Source organism: Castor canadensis, chromosome 6 (assembly GCF_047511655.1).
Source record: "Castor canadensis chromosome 6, mCasCan1.hap1v2, whole genome shotgun sequence".
Lineage (NCBI taxonomy): Eukaryota > Metazoa > Chordata > Mammalia > Rodentia > Castoridae > Castor > Castor canadensis.
This window is the reverse complement of record NC_133391.1, coordinates 171,850,409-171,870,156: the sequence shown is the minus strand read 5'-3', so window position 1 is coordinate 171,870,156 and position 19,748 is coordinate 171,850,409. Positions and strand designations below refer to the sequence as shown.

At 36.6% G+C, this 19,748-nt stretch overlaps 1 long non-coding RNA gene across 1 annotated transcript in view; it reads right to left on the bottom strand.

The window, feature by feature from the left end:
* Positions 1–209: 209 nt before the first annotated feature.
* The window catches only part of LOC141424236 (uncharacterized), a 34,790-nt gene continuing 15,251 nt past the window's right edge, over positions 210–19,748 (bottom strand). Inside the window, exons 4-6 of the long non-coding RNA XR_012449250.1 lie at positions 13,025–13,157; positions 10,179–10,300; positions 210–2,490 (exon numbers count right to left, since the gene is read on the bottom strand). This is a non-coding gene — a long non-coding RNA (uncharacterized lncRNA). The remainder of the gene's footprint in view (positions 2,491–10,178; positions 10,301–13,024; positions 13,158–19,748) is intronic.

The following is a 19,748-nucleotide window of genomic DNA, read 5'->3' as shown; positions in this document are numbered from 1 at the left end:
CTCTATTACATATAAACAGGTTATGAGTGTTTCTCCTAGACTGTGACTTGCACTTTTATGTGTTCTCAGTCTTATTGACGAGTACAATTTTTAAAAATTGTATGAAGTTCAGTTTACCTTTTCTTTTATTTTTTTCTTTTTAGAGTTAGTGCCTTTGCAATTTCCCCAAGAAACTTTCCACCACACAAGTGACAAAAATATTGCCATATGGTTTATTTTAACATTCATGGACACAAGGCCTATCCATTTCCATGTTAGGTGAACATCAAAGGTCAGTTTTTGGCATACGTACATCCAGTTGCTCCAGGTGTCATTTGGTTAAAGGACTTTCTCTATTGTGTTACACTGGCACATTTGTCAAATTTATTTTCCTGTATGTCTGCAGAGCTGTGCACTCCATTCAGTTTTGTTAATCTGCCTATCTTGAAGGCAGAACCATGTTTCTTTGCTTAATTATAGGCTAGCTTTATAACAACTCTGAGAATGAGGGGTGAACCTGGATTAAATTTATTATTTTTCAAATTTACCTTTGTTATACTAAGTTCTCTTCCTTTCTTTGTCAATTTCAGTATTCTTTGTTATCTCCAAAGCAAGCTTGCTGGGTTTGTTAAAGTATGTGTTTTTAAGTTCCTCTCCTTTATACTTACCTTTCAAGAAGTGACACCAAACTGCTGGGTTAAAAGAACAGCTCTCAATAGGTGGAATGCAGAAATCTGGAGCCTCCATGTTTTCCTCCTAGTCCAGCATCATTATTTGCCCTTTCAGTCTCATTCTTGTCAGCATACGGGACACAGAAAGTTCATTGTCAGGGTTTCAGATTTCATGCTGCAATTAACCTTTAAAGAACAGTTACCCTTCAAGTTCTCATGAAGGAACAAGGAAGCCTATCACAGTCCCTGCGAAGGCTATTAAAGCACCCCTCTTCCCAGCTGCGTCTGTCAGAGGCCAATCTTCTTCATGCATGTCAGCCAAATGATACAACACAGCAGATGGAGTGTAGAAGCAGATATGGGAATCCAGCTTTCTTTCCTCCCAGACATTGATAGATTTGCAAATTTTTAAACCAATGTCATGCATCTGGCTTTTTTCTTTTTTGGTTGGGGGGGGATACTTTTCATTAATGTGTGTTATTTATACTCACATTTCAGTTATTGTTAAACTTAAAGTACATGTTTTTTAAATATTTTAGTCTTAATTTCTTATGTAGTTAAAAAATGCACACATCAGCCAATGCTCAAGTGGTTTAAAACATATTTTGACAATTCTTTAGCACATTTTAAAGTATAGCTTTTCTGAAACTTACTTCTAAGTGTTTTATTTTGGGAAGGGTGCCATATAAAAAGTTCAATGATCAAAGCAAGTCCTTCTCTTTAAAATAGAATTAGACATTTCTTCACTCATTTATTTACCACATATTTCTTGTTCATATAATCCATCTTTGAGACAATATACATAATTATTCAGCAATATTTAATTCAATTAAAAATAAACTTTTACTTTAACTTTGACTAAATAAAAGGATAAAAATATCTGTATTTCTTCTTTTCAAAATGTTTGCACCAAAAAGGAAAGTTTTATTTTCCTTCATTTAATTCTGTGACAGTTCTTTTTTAATGTTTAACTTAATCCATAGACCATAATATAGTTTGGACATTTTAGGGAACACCAGAATGTGTATATCTATCAATCATCCTTCTATCTCTCCTAGCCTTCAAAAATCTAAAATATTTTTGTTCTGAATTCAATTATTCAACAAACACTTACTAAGTGACTTATGGGATTTGTCTGAAGACTATATCTGTATTCGGTGAAATAAATATACACTTCTTTCTTTTAGAAATGTAATTCTTTTCAATGCATAAGAACTTGGAAGAAGTAAACTACTCCCATGTCAAATGAAAATTCTAACTTTTCATTTGGAGTCTCCAATCTTTGCAAAATTATATCCTTTACCCAAATCCATACACTCAAGTCTTATTCTTCACATATCATAAAGGCTTTTAAAACTCTCTTAACATTTTGTGCAAATCCAATTTCAACTTTCTAAAAAGCATTCTATAATAATTTTTCCCACACAAAAAATGAGAGTGGCAAGCTCTGGTATACAGGTCAGTTATAAGCCTGGATTTTCACATTCCTTGAAAAACTGATGTTTTTCAAAATACCTATCCATTTTCCTCACCAAGAATACAGTGAGCAGGAACATTTTCCCTAGCAGTTTGGACCCAAAACAGATAAAATGCCATGGTGCACATGACCGCCAAATGGAAGACTGAGAGTGAGAAGTGGTTGGGGTTGGAATTGCCTCATGAAACTGGTCTTTCACTCTTCTAAGTGGCCTGATTCATAGTCACACCACCCTCACTTGGGTCCCCTTAGGTGGGAATGAGGGAAATTTCAGAATGAAATGAGCAATTTAGTTATGTGTAGATCAGACGTATCAGATTCTTTCCACAGGTCCCAATGATTTGGCCTCAAAGAAGCACTCCTCTGCAAGAAAAAAAAAATGTTTGGGTTTTTCTTGACTTTATTCTTAAATGTAGACATTTGCACTCACTTCTTGGTTCCCCAAGTCTATGCTTATAGACTGCCAGATGCATAAATAAATACATATTGGTCCAGAATGGTGTATAGTAAGATGTGAGACATAGGGTGCTGAAGCAGGAAGAGGGACAGATTTACTGATAGAAAATCAGCTGCATTCCATCACCTATGGGAAGATACAAGATGACTTATGTTATAGTGACCTCTTCATTTATTCAACTAATAATTATTAAGAGCTATAGAATGTCAGACAGTAAGACAGGCAATAAACAAAAATATAAGTATAAAAGTTATGATGATATAAAATACCCACATAGTGCTTTCAAAGGTGTCAGCAATTCTTCCAAGCACCCTACAAATATTAGCCCAATTCATCCTTGCAATTAATCTATAAGGGAGATAGTGTAACAAAATCAAGTAGCTACCCAAAGTCACGGGTACAATAGAAGATGGACTCTCAACCCACAAGCAGAATACCTTTAACATCAGGATTCAAAGAACACACACACACACACACACACAGAACCAGAGGGGGCAGGGATGCTAGGATTACAGTTTCACCAAATTGTACTTCTTTTTACAAAATAAGATGTACTCTGACACTTTCTACCTCTTCTAGCATATTCTGACTTCATGAAAATTATCTGTTATCATTCACTAAACTGATGGCATGAGTCCGTCCTTAATATTTTACAAACCTACCCTTTAAAGAGTGTTGCTTGCAAGGAAGGCACATCAGAGGATATTGGCAGCATGATCACGAAGGAAGGGTAAGATTTCAAGTATGCTATGAAAGCTCTGAGGATGGAGATGGGATGAGGATAAGAGAGATTCCTCTGTGCCAAGATCTGAAGGACAGGGGGTTTAAAGCCTGAAAAGGCTTTTTAGGCATTGGGAATTGCCTGCGTTCAGGCTGTGGGGCAGGAGAAACTTGTCACAGTGAAGAAACCTAAGTCCAGTGTGACTGCTGAGAGTGGCAAGTGGTGGAGGGGCCTGCGATAGGGCAGGAGAAGTAGACAACTACCAGATTGCAAGAAGATTTGAGCCCCTGGTAAGACTCTGAACACAGAGTGAGGAGCTGGTGAGCCAAGGGCATGCAGAAAGGTATGGGTGAGGTATTGACATGTTCTAGCTTGACCCTTCATTTTGTCTGGCACAGGACTAGCCCTGGTTGGAAACTATGTGAGCCTCCTAAACTGTGATGTGGCAGGTGGTGTCTATAGACCTCTGCCAGCTGCTCCTATATCTAAACTGCTGACTTTAGCAGTTTAGGGTTCATAGCTGCACTCTTCTCTGTTGCCCTTTCTAGGACAGGAATGGAGTGTCCTGGAGGTCACACGTCTCCCTTCTCCTGATAGATAGGGACATCCAGCAGTCAAATGCAGACTTCTTTGTCTATAATGGGTAACTCTCTGTGTTGTAATTTATGGTCTGCTTCTAGAGAACCTGCCTCAAAACAATGAATAATGTACAGGCATTACTGATAAGGCCAGATGGGAAATAGACTGTGACTGTTAATTTTAGTTGTCAGCTTCACTGGATTAAGAAATAACTAGAGAACTGGTAAGACATTACTTCTGTTTGTGTCTGTGTGGGTGTGAGATGGGTATGTGAATTGGTGAACTGAGTGGAAAAGATCTGTCTTCAATATGTGTGGATTCCATCCAATCAGCTGGGGACGTGGATAGACAAAAACGGCAGAGGAAAGGTGGTTTTATGGAGCTGGGGCACTTTCCTTCTCTTGTTCTGGACATCAACTCCAGCTCTCTAACCTTTGGACTTCAAGATTTACACCACAGCCCTCTGGGCTCTCAGCCCTTTGAACTTGGACTGTGAATTACACCATCATCCCTGGTTCTGAGATGATGGGATTTGGGGTGAGCCAAAGGTCTGCAGATTATAGATGGTCTGTCATGGGACTTAGCTTCCATAATCACTTGAGCAAATTCTCCTAGTAAGTCCTCTGTCATCTATCTGAATGTCTGTCTGTCTACCTGTTGGTTCTGTCTCTCTGTAGAACCATGACATCACCTCATGTTATATATGAACATCATTTGGAATTTAATATGCGCTTCACTTATGTGAATTTTACATGGTAGCTAGCATAGACTTTGAAATTATTAAAGATCAGGGAAATTGTTATTAATGTTATAGAAATACAAGAAACATCATGTCTGCTCACATATGTCTTCCTAATGAGCTCAACTTCCACACCCTGGATAGGGTCTGGAAGGGTCTGATAGGGTCTTTCACCACCCCCATCTCCACTTCTCCCAGAAACATCATCACTTCCACCATGACAACCATCACCACCACCACCATTATTATTTCTACATCTACCTCCATCACCACCATCATCATAACCTTTACAACCAACACCAACGCTATAGCATCATCTGCTTGATCACTATCACCACCCTCACTATTATTTCCACCTTCACCTCTGTCTCTTCTACCACCACTACCACTATCACCTTCATCATTTCTACCTCTACCACCATCACTACCTCCATAATTCTTTCTCCGCTAACACCACCAACAGCTCTACCTCCACTTCTACCACCACACTATCACCCTTCCACCACTTAATCAATTGATCATCCAAATTAAGACTCGCTGATTTTCTCTCAATACCTCACATTAAGAGACACAGAAATGGAACTGATATATAATATAGTTTTTAAGACTGAGTGACGATGTCTGAACCAGGTGCAGGGGATCAGAGGTCACATGATATATAGGAAAGGAGAAAACCACATAGATGTAGATAGAGAAGATGAGACACACAATGCCCATGACCCTAGAATGAAGAAGGATGTAGTGGGTCCTGGTTCCTGACTCCTCTCTCAAGACTATTTCTTCTCATATCTTGGGGCTTTGAAGGTACACCTACATCAACCCTACAAAACTACAGAGTGAGGATTTTGTTTATTTGTTTGACACCAGTTCATAAATAAGAGCATGATAATGTAGAATCAAAATAATCATAGAAGTTCATTAATAAAGATATTATAAAAACATGTAGTCAATTATTAAACTTATTTATTTAATATTTTTAGTCTGAGAGTGTGGCTCGAGTGGCAGAACACTTTCCTAGCATGTGCAAGGCCCTGAGTTCATTCCTCAGTACCATGAAAAAATAACATTTCAGTTCATGTAAACATATTTGCATGGCTATCACTATTTCTTGCTGCTACAAAACTGGGGAACTCATGGATTTGACTTAATTGAAGATATGCAACTTAAATTCCTTATAGTCTCTTTGGTATACTCCTATGACTCCTTCTATTAACTAATTTAGTATACATTGAAAAATCAATACATTTGACCCTTTGTCAACAATGAATGAATATGATTAAGCAATGTCATTAACTATACAACCCTAAAATGAATAATATACTTATTGTAATTTGAGTTTTTACTGCAGTCAAAGGCAAGCTGACTAGAGAAATTGGCACCGTTTGCAGGTGAAATGTTTTTTCCTGCATATTTAAGGAGAAGTAAGAAATTAGGGGGAGGCAGCATAAAGGCAACAAGATCATATTCTTGCACTCACTAACATTTCAAAAGCTTAGCCTCTGCTTCCAGGGGAATTCAAAAGAAGAAGTTATTTGCATCTTATTCCTCTCTGGCTCTTTTCGACCTGTACCAAGCACAGATGTCTGCCACAGAAGACTGCCCAACAATTAATCTTGGACTGGTTCAGAACTAGGAGTGGTTCTCTGAATTTTTATTTTAAAACAGTTTCTGAGAAATAAAATGGTGATAGCCTGAGCTCTTTCATTGCCTCTTCCCTCACTGATAGCTAGTGCATTTAATCTCTGCTTGCCAGCTGGTATGGATTACATTGGGATTTAAGTGTTTTCAGAAATAATTCCTTATCTTTCAGACTGAGATCTCCTCAAGAGAATCTCCAAGATGTGCTTACTGGGCAATATATATCTTGTTAATTACTGAATTTAATCTTGATTCCCTAAAAGTAATTACCAGATGTTTTGCAAGCCATGTCAAAAATGACCTTTTCTCATTAATTCACAATGGATACTTGAAGAAATAGCGATAAGCTAAAATTGTATGACTATATTTGAAGAAATATTTACAATAATCTTGTTATTAATTCTAGAATTTAACTTACTATTAGAATATTTTCTTTATTCATTTTTAGTATTTTAAAATTAAATTACTAATAGAATACACAGTGTCTTTAGAAATATCAAAAGAAACATAAGCAGAAGGAAGCAGTTATCTATAATTCTACAATCTGCAGTTTATTACTTGCAGTATACTTCCTTGTGAATTTACTTTAAAATATTGATATATTGAGTATTAGACAGTCTGAGTCTTAAAATTTAGAATAATTTCTACAACCTTATATTTTTAATTGGAAATGTGATTCTTTGGAATAGCCTAGCTTCGAAATGCTCCATGTATATTTTGAGTTATCTCTGAATAAGTGTCTGACCTTTCTAGCTCTCCATTACCCATCCGCCTATTAGTAATTAACAATTTCCTATCACAGATGCTAAAGACATTTCCCTAAGCTATTATTTGATTTTTAGCATTATTGCTTTGTTGATACATTTAATATTACATTTGGTTGATGCTTTCTTCGTAATATATGTGTATTCATTTTATAAAGTAAGGTTTCATTATATTTTCACACATGGAATATAATGTACCTTGATTATATTCACCCCTCTGTTATTTACTTCTGGGGTTTCTTTCCATTTGTTTTATGCTTCAAAATTCTGAGAAAGGTAAAACTTTCATGTCTTTTAAAAATTTTGTTGCAGTTTCTTCATTATTAAAAAAAAAAAACAGTAATGGCAGCTCATGGCACAAACCTTGAAAGCAGCAGAAATGCTCTCAGAGTTGAGGACAAGTTCAATTTCCTTTGGCTTCCCTGCTCCTCACTCCACAAAGTCAATTGGATTCCTCACTTTCCTATGCATCCTTCAAAGGTTTTCTTTGAATATACAAGCTTCTGTTTGATCTCCCTCTTGTACTTTCTTTTGTTTACATTTGAATTAAAAAGCTTAATTGAAAATAGCACAAAGTAGTTTTGGTCTGTAGATTATTCTTTTCCCTTGCATAAAATCTGAGCAACTCTTAGACATACACAGTAAAATGTCTTCTGAAAGTTTTAAGCTTGTTCCAGTACTAGTTTTCATTTACCATTGCTTTGTAATGCGTCACTAGATCTGAATCAACAAATATCGCCAAATTTCCCCTCCCCAATTTGTGCACATTTGTATTACCTGGACTTTGAGACCTTAGTAAAACACGAAATTATTTTAACATTCGATTATTCAGACATATAAGTGGTCATATAATTCATACTTCTCTGCAACTTGCCTTCATAATATCTTTAACGTTTTCCTATATAGATAAATCAGAAAAGAAAATCATTCTAGTTTTGTTTTCATACCCCAAACTACAAGAGTTACAGTCACAGTACATGAAAAGTGGTTAGTTAAAATTAGGAAGGTACCACATTTGTGTATATAAATATAGGGAAACCCAGTGTGTATCAGGTTCAGGATTCATTACTATCCAAATTTCAGGCATCCACTGGGGTCTTTGGATCCCATAATAAACTACTGTGTAGCAGCTTCTGTTTACTAAACAACAATGTGTAAGAAGCCCTATACATGCTTCATCATTTGAAATATATGGATAATTGTTGTAAGCAGTTGATATGATTTTCAGCTCAAAAATTTTTTTAAAGTTTATATAATATTTTATTACATGTGACCCTGGTTCAATATTCATTCATTTCCCTTGGTAAACGTTAAGAGATTTCTAGTTTTCTAATATTGTAAATATGGTATGATAAATATCTTTCACATATATATTTATGTGCTGATGTATCTGTCCAAAATAATCTTAGAAGTATTGTATGTAAATTTTAGGTGTTGAGAGTTATTATCAAATAGTTCCTCCAAAAAAATTCATTCCAACTCATGATCTTCTGCCAAATGTCAATGGGAGCGCCTATCTTTTTTACCCTTTTATGGGATCTTCTATCAACGTTTTAAGTATTTTACTATGTAATTGGAGGTGTAGCTGAAGTGGAAGATTGCCTGCTTTGCAAATGCAAATCCCTGTGTTCAAGCCCCAGACTCACCTAAATAAATAAATAAATAAATAAATATTTTACTGTGTAATTGTTAAAAAGTTATCACATTATTGCATTAATGTGAACTTATTTGTGCAATAATTGTAATATTACATGTGGTTATTAACTACTTATCTTTTTCTAATGTTCTGCCTTCATTCTTTGCCTAATTTTATTGGATAATTTGTCTTTCATTGTTGATTTTTAAAACAATTTTTGAGAAAAAATTTATGTCTTGGTTTCATGTACTGTTATAATTAACATTTGATCTCTTTAGGTTTTCTGTGATGTAGCCCTTTTCCCTCCCCATAGGAAGGACAAATTCTATAGCACATTTCAATGCATCAGTTTGCCCTTCTGGGTCCTGGGTTTCCCATTTTGCCTGGACAGGCGTGTGTGCACACACTGCACCCTGGCCCTGACTGTCTCCTTCTCTGAAAGGGTGGCCACCTTGACACCAGATTTGTTGGGCTCCCTGAGGTCTCCTGCTCCCTTGCTCATATCCCCCTTTCATACTTAGACTTAGGTGAAAGGCCACAGGCACTGATCTGGCTTTCTGGGAAGTCCCTGAGGAGCCAGATGATACAACCTGGAAGTGTGTGGAGTTAATGACTTTGAACCTGCTAGGCGTCCTCCCAGCTCACTGCTGCTCTTCTTGCCTCACTTTCCCTTTTCCCCACCATTCTCCCTTTCTGGGCGTGCACCTTCCCCAAAGCTTTTCTTAGCATCTGGCTCTTCTTTACAGAAAATCTAAGCTAAGACATTTGTTAATGGAAGTTGTTGAAGACACTAATTCCCAGAACCACAAGTTCACAGACCCAGCGTGCTTGGACTAAATGGGAGACCAGGTTCCAGAGAAAATATCTGAGTCTTTTGCAATGGCTATGGATCAACCACCTACTAAGACGACTAGCGGTGAGCTTTGCCCAGGGTGCCATCCCTAGGGAAGGAAGGAGCAGATGCTTGAAAGAAAAATGGTTGCTTCTTAAAAGTATTTAAGAGATTATTATGCCACAAGTACACACCTGCTGAGCAAGTCACTTTCTTTGTAGAAACATAAATGAGTAAAATTGACCCCAAAAGAAATAGAAGGCATGAATAGTTTAATATATTTGCAAGAAGAGTATTAAAACTATAGCTGATATAAGTTCAATTTTTCCAGAGTTATATAATTCCTTATTTTATAAGTCGTGTGATGGAAGAATTCATTTCACAAAGCTAGCATAATGTTAAAGATTGCAATCATGAAAAAGATTAAAATACTACTTAATAATTTCAACAATTGTACATATGTGTGCAAAAATAACATATTTATGGTGTAAGTGGAGACCAATGATATCTTCCTCAAGCTGAACACAACGTCCTTTTCCTCTTGCCTTTCCAGGAAACCTGCACCCAGTCAGCTCATCTGTTCCCACACCAGTAGATTTCCACACCCAGGAGACACCAATCCAAGGAAGGCCCCCCCAGATGGTCTGTGCAATAGAAGGATGGATTGATTAATGATTTTCCTTACCTGCTTCCTGACACTTTCTAAGTCCCTTTCCTCCTTTCTCCCCCAAATGAGTTGTTTTAGGGCTTGGGACTGCATTGACTGATGTGGCTCATGTATCCAGGTATGAACATCCAATTCTGTGCCTACAAAAAAGGAACACATTCTCCATTCTATGGCATAGCTTTAGGGTTTTTTCCTTTTCCATTTTATTGCAGTATTTCCCCATTACCTTTTAGCAGGAAATTATAGTGTACTTTAAAAATAATTGTTTTGTGTTAAAAGAATTTGAGTTGCTTTATATGAGTGACATAATACAGGATTAGAAAAAAATTAAAATATTCTAGAAATGTACTAAAAGTCATCTTTGGATCCTACTTAAAAGATCCTAACCTATTACAAGCATTCTTTTTCTTTTTCTTCTTTCGATTCTGAGATGATGGCTTTCCATCTTGCTGGCTTTGGGATACAGGTTTCATCCACTGCAGACAGGATCCAAAATGAGGTTAGTTGTAAGAATTCATGATAATGGTTCTGCAAGAGCAATAAGAATGGTCTTGAATCTTCCTCAACCTGCAGAGGATGTGGCCAGTGCATCAGAAAGGTAGACTCAGCAGTATTGCCTGACTTTCCCCATATTCCTCTGATAAAAAGAGGGAGGAGAAGAGGTCAGATCAACAAACAAGCTACTGTTTTCCAATTCATGCTCAATGCCTTGTGTTCAGATGAATTTCTTTTGTCTTCACACCCGTGGAAGGCATGACCAAGTACATCTAGTCACATCTCTTCGACATCCGGAGTGATGAAGAACTGCATAGACACACACAGTCAAGACTGAGTCGGTTGCCATGGCCTTACACTGTGCCACCCTTCTTCTCCAAGGCCGTAGTGCTGACGGTCTGCAAGTTCCTCCCTTCCATCACATCTCCTCCCTGTGCACACTGATTTCTGTCTACTTGAGCCGTCCACTGACAGCTCTCTTGGTTGGACCATTTCTTCTTCATGTGGACTCACATTCTCCATAACACCTTTGTTTCTAACTTTTTGTTATCTTGTCAGTCTTACTCAGCTCTCTCTGGGTGTTTCCCGTTCCTGTTCTCATCCGTCCCCTCCCTTAGAACACAACTTTTCTAAAAGGGCAAAATCAGTCTTGAAGGGAAAAGCTGAAAGAACAGTGTTACTGGTAATAGCACTATGCTTTACAAAAATCCCAAGTCAGACTGACACATATCTCTTGGTCCAGAAGTTCCCCAAAGGACTGTTGACTGGACCCTCTGGAAAATGCTTCAGACCTGTGTGGAAATTTTCCAGAAGTTTGGCTTTGGGACAGGGCAGGTAACTAGAAACAAGGAAGAGAGAAAGGAGAGGAAAGGAATGCACAGCTTTAAATTGAATTTCCCCTTGGCACTCAGCCATTGTCAAATCAGGGCTGTTCCCTCAACACCTTACCACCTTCTGCCACTTCCTCATCACTATTGCCACCATATTTCCTTAAAAGTTTCTTCCTTCAATTTTCAGTGATTCAGTGATTATATGTAATTCTTCCCAGGAAACAATGGTCACATACACTTCAAGCACTCACACACACACACACACACACACACACACACACACACATATTAGGAAAAGAACAGTATGGCTCAGTCCTGTTTGGAAAAGGCTCTATTCAAATACCTTGCAGATTTGTTGCCCTTAACGCAGAGAAACTAAAGCAGATACCTTAAAAGCAACTGAGGCCAATAGGAAAAGGGGACCAGGAACTAGAGAAAAGGTTAGATCAAAAAGAATTAACCTAGAAGGTAACACACACTCACAGGAAATCAATGTGAGTCAATGCCCTGTATAGCTATCCTTATCTCAACCAGCAAAAACCCTTGTTCCTTCCTATTATTGCTTATATTCTCTCTTCAACAAAATTAGAAATAAGGGCAAAATAGCTTCTGCTGGGTATTGAGGGGATGGGGGGAGAGGGAGGGGGCGGAGTGAGTGGTAAAGGAGGGAGTGGGGGCAAAATGACCCAAGCCTTGTATGCACATATGAATAATAAAATAATAAAAATAAATAAACTAAAAAAAAATACCTTGCAGAACATCTAGCTAGCAAATGTTCACTGATGACATTTTTCATGGATTTGAATGACTGGCAGACCAAATGCAGTATCCGCCTGGATAGCTGACCTGTCTCATTCTGTCATATGGTGCTTCTCTCCCTCTATTAGAGATATTTAATAAACATATTGAAATCATTTTCTTTCCCATGATGCTAAGTCTGAGATTAGTCAATAAAGAGCTGAGTGAACACGAAGCACTACCACTGTAGTGCTAATTTCTCAAAGGCACAAAGAGTAAATGAAGACCCAGAACTGAAATTATGTCTGACTGAGGGAGTCCATTATTCAGAGGAAAGTGCTAATAAGAAAAGTCTAGGGACTGAAGGTGTGGCTCAATTGGTAGAGTACTGCCTTGCAAGTTTTAAGCCCTGAGTTCAAATGTCAGGACTGCCCCCCTCCAAAAAAAAGAAAGAAGAGTCTAGTTTTGATTCATTTCTTTTATCCTATAACCATAAGTTTGTATCTTCATAACTCCAAATAACTTCCTCAAATGTGCATTATCTTTGCCATAAAAGGGACAATGAAACAGTGTTATCGAATTGAATACAGAAAGGACAAATCTAAGTGCACAATGAATGATGGCTTACGTACAAAGAGAGTATGGTATGTATGTGGGTTTTCAGTATATATGTGATTCATGACTTCAGTTGAAGGCCTAGGTTACGTAGGTTCTCGGTTTTCCTAAGTCAAGTTGCACAGGAAGAATTATTGTCATCATTTCTGTGTTCAGGAAACATTTTAGATTCTCTAAATCACTCACACTTATTGTAATAGGAAATGCGTGCACACTCAGGAGACTTGGAAAATGCTGTTGAAACCTTGTAGTCCAGCTTTTGTATTATCAGATGGGCTGTTTTGTCTTTCGAATGTCAAAATTCCATCAAGTTAACATTCTGTGAAGACAAAAGTTAAGAGTGATTTGGGTAGGAATTATCAAATGCATACGGACACTAACACAACAAATCACAGCACAAGATATGGATGAAGTAAATGAAGCCAGAGAAAGTATGTCCCTGTTTTCATGCAGTATTATTTGCAAGGTCTCCAGTGAAAATGATCAGCAAAGAACCACCTGGAAGAGCTGCCCTCTGGCTCCTCTGCCCAGAAGTGAGCAGTGAGGACCCACCTGTGTGTAAGTTACTCTCCGGCAGAGTCCGGAGTGTGAGTCATGCAGAAGCCATGCTTGCCCTACGTGCATCCTCTGCTAGGCAAAGCAGGATGTCACTGAAAGGAATGGGTTTATGTGAAGTGTGTTCTCTGCCACAGGCTCTAGCTTATTCTTAAGTAGAAAAGCTCTGGAAAGAAGACAGCCCTGCTCAGGCTTATCTGATTCTGGAAGGGACGAGGAGAGAATGGAAAGGAGAGAGGATAAATCAGAAAGATAGAAATAATCCACTGGACTTAGAGTTTAGTGCCTTGAGTTAAGCATTACTAGAGAGCTATGACATCATTATGTGAATAACCCAGACTTTGGGCCATTCGCTGGCTCAAGTAAAAATAAATACTTTCAGATGAGATTTATTGAATGAATATTTACTACGATGGGAACTTGAATCTTAAAAAGGGCTGCTCTTTCATTTTTGATCCCACTGACCTTTTAACTTCACATGCAGTACATTGTTTCTGCATTTACTTTAGTGTCTAGTGATATAAGAAATTGTACTTTAGCTTTGTTTTCACATGCTGTATATTAAATTGAATATTTTAGATGTTAGTATTCCTAATAGTGGCTTCAGTATTACTTCCCTGTCATATTACACCTTCATTTCAGATCTGAGTTTCCAAACAGAGGTTAGAATGTCATATTGTACCATTTTCAAAGTGTCAAAGTATCAAAAATCAATTATATTTGCTTTTTATTTCAGTAAATCTTGATTTGCATTTTTTTCTATGTAAGTATTCAAACCCACAAAATGCCTCTTACTCTTGTTTTCACATGCAGCTTTTAAGTGTGCAATTCATTGAAAGCAGATCAACGTAAATATCAATCAAGACAGAAAAACTGTGCCACCTCAAAAAGTTGTCTTATATCCCAATCTTCACAGCCTCCTCTGCTGTGAGCAGGCACTGTTTGACTCATGGCATTGAGACGTCATCTGTCCTTGAGCTTGCGTAAGTGGAATCATGCAGGATGAGCAATTTGGGTACAACTTGTTTTTCTCACGGCTCTTCAGATTTATTCATGCTCTTTTTCCCATCAATAGTTCAGTTAAAAATAATGAATAGTGTTCCATTGTATCAATACCCAGAAATTCTTTATTAACTGTGCTCTTGAAGGACATGAGGGTCATTTCTAGCTTTAGTTTACTTGGGAAACACTCTTCTCCAAGATATTTCAGATATTTGTTTTCTCTTTTGTATGTACCTAAGAGTGAGATTTCTGGATCATAGGGTTTGCATAAGTTTAAGTTATCAGCAATTGCCAGTTGCTTTCCAAAGTAACATCTCTGTTTTTAGGTGACTATTTTATATAAAAATATATAAGGTGAATATTCACTTCAAATGACAAATTAAAACAAATTTCTAGAAGCTAAGAAGTGCCACAACATCCAAAGCTCATAAAAATATTTTATGAATTAACTGCCTGGCATACTTCTATAACTCACTTTCATGTCTTTAGGGTTGTTAACTTTGTATTTTGCTAGGTAAGAACATTTCAATAACAATTGCAAATAACACACATCATTTGTTAATTAAAGGGAATCTTAATACCAAAAAGTAGAAAAGAACATAATCTCAATACAAGGGAAAGCAATTTAAGTGGAATGAGTTATCTTTATTAAAAGACTCACTGTGTTGCCCTTTTTTTCTTTCTCTTTGTTGAGGACTTCATTATGGACCAGCATTTGGAGATACTGATTGCGTTTCTTATTGAACAAGACCCAATGAGATTAATTTCTTTCTTTTCATATTAGTATATATTTTTACCTAGGAGTTTCATTGTGATACTTCTACATATGCATACAAAACACCTCTATCAAATTTACTCCTTCTATCTCTCTCCTTCATCCCCTTCCTTCTTAAAACAGTTTCAACATGGGTGAAAATAGAACTATGACACCAAAGTAACATGTCTGATATATAAGACTTTCAATTGCCCTATGACTATTTCAGCATTTGGTATTGTGGATCTCACTGGAGTGGTATGAAATGCTATCATATTGTAGATGTGATTTGGGGTAACTCGTGACTAATGATATTGAATATTTTTCATGCTGTGAGTTGACCACTTGTATCAGTTCTTTGTGAAACATCTGCTTAAGTATTTTGTCCATTTTTCATTGGGCTATTTTCTTCTTTTTATTAAGCTACAGGAATTCTTCATAAATTATGGATCCAAGACTTTCTCAAATATACATATTCTGAATATTCTCTCCCATTCAATGATATGCTACAACTTGTTCTTGGTGATTATTGATGACGACAGAATTTTCAAAAACTAACATCAATGTTAGTTTTAATTAATGTTTTTCTTTTATGCCAAGTGCTTTTTGTGGCTTATAAGTCATTGCTATTCCAATGAATTGAAGTTATGCTCCACTGTTTTTCCTGCCACAGATCTGTAGTATTAACTTTCACAGTTGGCACTGTGATAGATTGCTATCCTCTGCTTGTCTGTCCCCTGGGAGTCCAGGTGTTGGAAGCTGAGTGTTTAGTGTGGTGATGTTCATAGGTGGGGGAACCTGAAAGCGGGGTTGCCCAGTGGGAGTTTGTTAGGTCACTAGGGGCCCTGCTTTCTGAAGAAACTGATGCAACTCTCATGGGACCCTGGCTAGTTCCTGCAAGAGCCAGGCTGTTCCCTCCCATATGACGTCCTGCCTCACCATGCAGTCCCTCCCTCTCTCATTCACTCCTGCTGCTATGATACCATCCATCATGATGGGATGTAGTCAAGGGAGTCCTGCCAGAGGCACTGAGTGTGTGCTATTTGGGCTTTTAGTCTCCAAAACCCTAATCCAAATAAACCTGCCTGAGGTATTTCATCTAATTTCCATCTTAGATCAATTTTTGTGATGTGTTATGTTTCTCTAATTAAATGAGCCTTTTCATATTTAAAAATTTCCTCATTGTCTCTGTTAACACTCTCAATCTTTATTCTACTTGTCTGATATTAATGTAATTCTGTCAGCTTCCTTATTCTTACTTTTACGTGGTATATCTTTCATCCATCTTTATACACTTCCTCATCTGTGACTTTATATTTAAAGCAATTTTTTGTTCTGCATAGCTAGAACTATTTGGTCTTCCAATTTCTACCTTGTAACTGGAGTTTTCAGTATGCTTATATTAAGATTTTTGATTAGTTCTACCACTTTATCCTTTATTTTCTTTTTTATCTTATCTGGTTTTATTCCTTTGCTCCTCTTACCTCCTTTTGTATTAATCTGTTGCTATTAGAATTCCAATTCAAAACTTCTGTTGAATTTCGTGACACTCTGGTTTTTCTGAATTTATTATTTATACTGAATTAAACAAAGTACAGTAGAAATAAACTAAGCTGAAAGAGAAAAAAAGATTTAAATTATCTTTTTTGTGTTTTACATTATTTTAATGGTTATTGTAGGAATTAACATATACATTCTTGATTTATCACTGTCTGCTTAAATCTAGGAAGTATTGATTTGCACAAAATGTGGTGGCTTCCACAGTGTCATTTAATGTACCCTCTCTTTTTGTTATTTTATTTTCTTGTTTTTAGGGTTGTCAACTTTGTATTTTGTCAGGTAAGAACATTTCAATAACAATAGCAAATAACACATATCATTTTGTTAATTAAAGGGAATCTTGATGCACATGCTTAATTTTGCTATTGTCATAAATTTTATAAAGTATATGTTATAAACTGGACATTGTAATGCAATCAGTTGAGCTTTAAATGTTTAGATTTCTTTTGATAAATTAAGAAAAATTATTTTATATTTGCTCCTATATTTTTACTCTTTCCTCTGGATCTGCATTTCCATGCAACGCCATTTTCTTTCAGCTTGAAAAACTTTCGTTATGTCTTATAGTGCAGGTCTACTAGCAATTAATTGTTTCAGATTTATACATATCTTAAAAATCTCTATTTCAAATTCATGTTTGAATTGTGATAGAATTTTCAGTTAATGTTTCTGATTTGTGTGTGTGTTTAAATCTCTGGCTATTTTTAGATTTTCTATCCTCACTATTTTCAGGGTTCGATTAGTATGTGGGTACATGTGGTTTTCTTTGCAGTTAACCTACTGCAGATTTGTTTAGCTTCTCAAATAGATAGGTTTAAGTTTTCCACCAAATATGGGAAATTTTAGGCCATGGTTCTTCAAATATTTTTTCTGTCCTATTCTCCTATTTTTTCTAGTCTCTGATACTTCAATTCATATGTAAAATTTATATAGATATACACATAATCTATAACACACTTTATAAACATATAGATAGAAGATACAACACATAATTATATATATATGAACCATTGTGATAGTACCTTGCAAGTCATGTTCTGTTCAGTTTTAAATTTTTCCTCCTTCAGTTTGAATTACTTCTATTGTTCTATTTTTAATTCAATGATCTTTTTCTTCCATTTCCAGTATGCTACAAAGTTCATTCTGTGAATTTTTGTTAAGAAACTTTCTGTTCTGGAATTTCTGTTTGGTTCTTTTTCAAAGTTCCAGTTTCATTCCAAAAAATCCCCACCTTCCCTTTATTCATTGACAGCACCTATGGAAGTTCTTTTAAAGTCCTCATCTGCTAAATAAAATACCTGGATAATGTTGGGATCATTTCATTGACTGCTTTTTTTCTCTTATTGTGGGTTCCATTTTCTTGTTTCTACGAATTCTATTAATTTTGTACTTATATTGAAATTTGTAGGTCATGCATTCTAGAAATTATGTGTTATGTTGTCTTCCTCCATAAGACATTGATTTGCCTTTCAGGAAGCAGTTTGGTTACTGGTTGGTCACCTCATATTCCACACACTTTGCATGTTGTTAGTTTTAACCTCAGTCCTAGGGGATTCATTAGATTTGGGATACAGTTTTACTCACAGAGTGGCCCTACTGAAAATTTAATAAAAGCCAATGTGACTACCAAGTTTGGTGAGATTCAGACTCTAAGCCTTACTTTTCCTGAGATAAGCAGCACTGAAATTCTCAGCTCTTTCAGCTTTTTAGATCCTCCTTCCTCCCACACCCATATGTGGGCAGTCCAGAGTTCAGCCAAGCATTGGAGGATATTTACACTCAGATCCCAGGCTTCTCTCGCAGTGGCCTCCTTCTCTCTTCCCTAGCAACCCTTCACTCACTTCCTGACTCCTCAAGCCAGTATGAAGATGTGACTTCCCAATGAGTTCCACCCGGTAACATGCTGTGGAAGGCTGTCCAGTGACACTATGAGCGGGAGCTTTACCCACTAAAGCCCCACCCCAGGTTATGCTAGCTGAGCTGGTCATGCTCCAGGATGTCCAAAACCGGGTGTGTGCATGTGTACACTGGTGTACGCTTGCACACTCACACTTATCTCCAAAGCCGACCATTATGATCTGAACAGGATCTTTTCAATGTAGCCATTCTTCTGTGACAGACAGCAGAACTTTTACACTACTATTTTAAAATTTCATTTAGGCCAGGTGTGGAGCTGTGCACCTGTCGCTACTGAGAAGGCTGAGGCAGGAGGCTCACTTAAGCCCAGGAGTTTGAGACTAGCTTGGACAACACAGTCAGACTCTTTCTCAAATATAGGTGTACATATTATAGATATGAATATATGTATACATATATATTAAGTTAATGTTCATGTAAATGAATCCTTACCATTTCATAAGTGTATTTAACAGTATATATTAAACAATAAAACCAGAATTAAATATAAATTTAAAGTAAAAGTGTATTTTAAAGTCATAGTTGATAACAATGGAAATGATTAAAAGAGTGTTCTAATTAACCCTTATACTAGAACTTGGCATCTAAATAACAATACCTCTTATCAATAATGATATTGTCATAAATTATTTTTATCTTTAGAAAATTAAATTGCAGAGCTCTGAAAGCTATGCTTTACTGGATTAGAGAAATAGTTGGAGAAAATCTAATTTACAAACAAACTTTCTATCAAAATCTTAAGACACCATTAAATTAGTTCTGAGTGAAATAATTTATCCCATGTTTCTATATAAGTGTCAAAGAAGATAAAAATGTTATAATATAAATCATATCTTATCACTTCTATTTATTAATTTCCTCTGGTCTCATTGGTGTCTTGATTCTGTAATCCAAACTCTATGGTTACCATAGATGCTTCACATTCTCTAAAAATATTCCTTTGGGGAGCTGGAGAGCATTTACTTTTGAAGCAGTTTCACAATGATATATGCATTAGATCTGTATAATGGACAGAGTCCGTGAAAATATGTCAAGCTTGGCTGGCATGCTGACGATTAGACATTTACTGTGAGAATTTTGCAGTCATAAAACTAAATGTGTTGTTAGTTAACTGTTCTGTAT